Here is a 3963-nt window from a genome sequence, read left to right as displayed (position 1 = left end):
TCTCTCTCTCTCTCTCTCTGTCTCTCTCTCTCTCTCCTTCCCTCCCTCCTTCCCTCCTTCCCCCCCTCTTCAATTTTAATTTTTTTTCAATGCTGGGAGTTGAATCTGGGCCTTGCACATGCAAAACATTCCCTATATTACACTATGTCCTCAACTCTAGATTTGCTTATTATATTAAGACACACATGCCATTATTCCCAGCACTCAGGAGCAGAGGCAGGCAGATCTACATGCGTTCGAAGCCAGCCTGGTCTACAAAGCGAGTTCCGGGATAGCCAGGGTTACACAGAAAAACCCTGTCTCAAAAACAAAACAAAATAAAACAAAAAGTAAATAAAAGTCAAGATCTCACTGAGTTGCTGAAGCCAGCCTGAAACTCACTCTGTCCTAGACAGGCAGTAGCTAGTGACCCTTTTGGCTCAGCCTTCCCAGGGTCTGGGATCCCTGACTATGATACCATAGCTCGCTTAACGTTAATCTTTCAAGAGTATGTGACCACTGGCTGAGTTCCTTTCTGTCCAGCTGTCCAACTTAAATAGCTGCCATTTGAAGCAAAACCCTAAAAAGGTAGAAAGTCCTAAATCTCCTCTGGGAAAGGGCACATTTCCTCTTTCAGGCTCTCTCATAAAGTCAGACCCTTCTATCAACCAAAATCTAAGAGTTTTAGCTGCACCCCTTTTAGTCTTGTACCATAGCAGGACGTGGAGGTGTGAGAGCCATCTTGAATTCTCCCGGTTAAGACTTGGTCAGAGCAGTCTCTCTTCGCTGATGGTTGTTCGTTGTTGGAGTTCCATCTTGCTGAGGGCTGTCTGAACAGAACAAAGTCAAGCGTCCTTGCAGTGGGGCTTCAGGGGGGAGTCAGAGGAAGAAACGCAGCTTGACCTTTCAGATGGGCTATAGGAAGAAGGTATTTGGGAATTGCTAGGTGAGGTAGAGGGAACTTTCTGCTCTTGGGCCAGTTCTTTGCTATGGTTGTGCGAACTTCTCCTGAAGGTGAGTCTTGAACCCATGTCTCCAGCCCATCCAACAGTTCTCTGTACTGTTTTTATATTTATTGTTTCTCAATAAATCAAAAATATCTGAGGCAAACTGTGGCATTTTCAGAATAGGCCCAATTACACAAGCTCTAATATTCTTTGGAGGAATTAATATCTCTCTAATAAGATGGAACTCAATTAATTGTTCCCTGGTGATAAAAATTAATGTCTGTGTTAGTAGACAGGATTTTGTGTACATTCATCTTTTATTATTGCCTTATCTCCATTTTTCTAGTACATGACTAGTTGAAACATGATTTTTTAAAAAATATAGCCAGTATCAAAACAACCATTTCTGAATTTTATGCCTTAAATATCATTGAGATGAGATTTCTCTTTATTCATGTTGCTTCCCTTCCTTGATTCACACTGATACCGAGATAGGTTAAGAAATACTGGTAAAGAAATAAGTATGACTCACTTTTTGTGATGTCCGGGATTGCTATCATGCTTGAGATATTAAAAATCAAAAGTGATTCTAGTTTTAATAATAGACTCTAGTATTAAAATGTTTCTCCTAGTAAAGTGTTTGCTCTTTTTATTTTTATTTTTTATATTTTATTTTTTTATATTTTTGGTCAAAGAGATTATTGCTCCTGACATCTGGTACTCTCTCACAGCAATGCAACAGTAACAAATATTATCATTTGTTGGGAGGGGTAAGAGACGGTTGATATTGTAGACACACAGTCTGTGCCAGGACATAGAAGTGACCTGGTTCCCTCATCATGACAATGAGCTGATATATTGGTCTTAGCATATCTCAAACATCTGAAATTGGATCCACTATCTCTTAATTAATTAAGTTGCTGGTCTATGGGTTTGGTTTGGTTTTGTTTTTTAACTAAGCACAAGGTTAACTGAATCATTCAGAGTTTATTTCAACCTAAGCATTAGGATGGTTAAAAACCACTGCTGTAAAACCACTTGGAAGCAGCCAAACCAGAAATACTCATGGCATCTTTAAGTGAACCAAAAGTAAGAAGCTTAGAATCTGGGGCATTATCTATGATAGAAACTATCATTACATTTATCTAGTAAACTTATATAAGTGCTGGGCTGGCAAGAGTGGCAGCTATCCACTACAACAGTCACTCACTATAAGGATCTACTGAACACCTTAACATACATCTATATATGAACCATCTACTGGGTCTGGGAACCTTTAATGCCTCCATGTCCCGATCTCTGATGCCCAGGTGTTACTTTTCATACTGAAGGGATGTGAAGGGTCACAACCAAATGACTGTTAATTAAGAGACTGTCTTGAATTGTCCCGTGTAATTATAAAGGATCTCAAAAATGGAAGAGGGAGGCAAAGGCAGGTCAGGGTGGTGATGTGTTAGGGAGACTCACCTCAATTTGACTAGCATCAAAAACAGAAGGCGGAGGGCAACAAGGTGAAGATGAGTTCAAATCTGGAAGGTGGAAAGAGTGAAAAGACTGCCTGCTCAGCTACAGCCAAGATTCCAGCCAGCTGTTGTCCTAATTTCAGTTGATGCAGTGGATCAGAGTCGATGCCTTAATCGTAACCAGATGAGACACGTTTTACAGATGATGATAAAAACAGGCAAAAGGCACCAGGCTTGACTCTAATCCTGCTTCCCCATCCTGTTATAATAACTCCTTTTTTTTCTTTGCAAGTTAGATAGTCTTCATTGTCAACTCAGATACATTTAGTTCCTGTTGTACAGAAGAAAAACAAAGGATGTCATTTTAGAGCACTGTGCTCATGATAATTTGTTACAGCAGCAAGAAATAAACAAATAGTGACTTCTACATTAGGAAATTTATTTTAATTGTTAAGAATATAAAAAAATGACATGCCATCTTTTTCGGAAAGGAGAGAGTAATAAAAGAAAATAAGTTCACAATATACCTGGGCTAGTTTAATTTTTATCTGCTTAACACAAAGTAGAGTCGCTTGGGAAGAGGGAACCTCAATTGAGAAAATGCCTCCATCAGATTGGCCTGTCTGTGGGGACATTTCTTGACTAATATTAATGTTGAAGGGCCCAGCCCACTGTGGGTGGTGCTAGCCTTATGCAGTTGGTCCTAATTCCTGCAGAAGCAGGAAGTGAGCCAATGAACAGTGTTCCACTGCTGTTTCTGCTGGAAGCCCCTGCCTTGAGTTCCTGCCTTGGTTTTCCTCGATGGTGGACTCCAACCTAAGAGATGAAGTAAAGGGAAGGCTCTTCTCCCCAAGTCGCTTTTGGTAAGTCCTCTACCACAGCAACAGAAACTGAGCTACATACCCCATTGCCAGCTAGAAGTAAAGAAATAGAAAATATAAGAGACTGAGATAGCAAACTCTTTCCACGGGGGAAAAAGTATGATTGATATAAAACCCCCAGATGTAACAGCAAGCTTTAAAAGTGTTGACAAACCTCCTATTGATAGGATAGAATTTGAGACTAGGTGACACACGTGATTTGAATAGATAGGCTGATGAAGGGTCTGGTAAAACTACTGTAAGCTTAAGCTTTTTACAGCTAGCAATGGACCATCGTTGGAGGGCAGAAAATGAAGAGACTGGGTTTCAATGTTGTATTGCTTTTCTGTTGCTGTGACCAAATACCCAATAAAAGACTAGGAGAGAAGTATGTCTTTTGGCTTGTGGTTTGACACGGCAAATTCCCATTCCTGACGGGATCAGGAGTCAGAGCACAGGGAAGGCTGGGTGGGCATTCACAAGTCTTTTTCCATTTATGTCCATCTACAGGATGGTGCCCCACACAATCATTGAGTATTAGACTTCCCATGTTCAGGGTGGGTTTCAACTTCTCAATTAAACCTCTCTGGAAACACCTTTGCAAACATGTGTTTCCCAGATGGTTCCAAATCCAGTTGAGTTGACAATGAAGGTTATCAAGGCTGAACATATATATATATATATATATATATATATATATATATATATATATAT

This window comes from Mus pahari, chromosome 9 (genome assembly GCF_900095145.1).
Source record: "Mus pahari chromosome 9, PAHARI_EIJ_v1.1, whole genome shotgun sequence".
In the NCBI taxonomy this organism is placed as follows: Eukaryota; Metazoa; Chordata; class Mammalia; order Rodentia; family Muridae; genus Mus; species Mus pahari.
The sequence above is the reverse complement of the archived record's forward strand: the minus strand, read 5'-3'. Positions refer to the sequence as shown.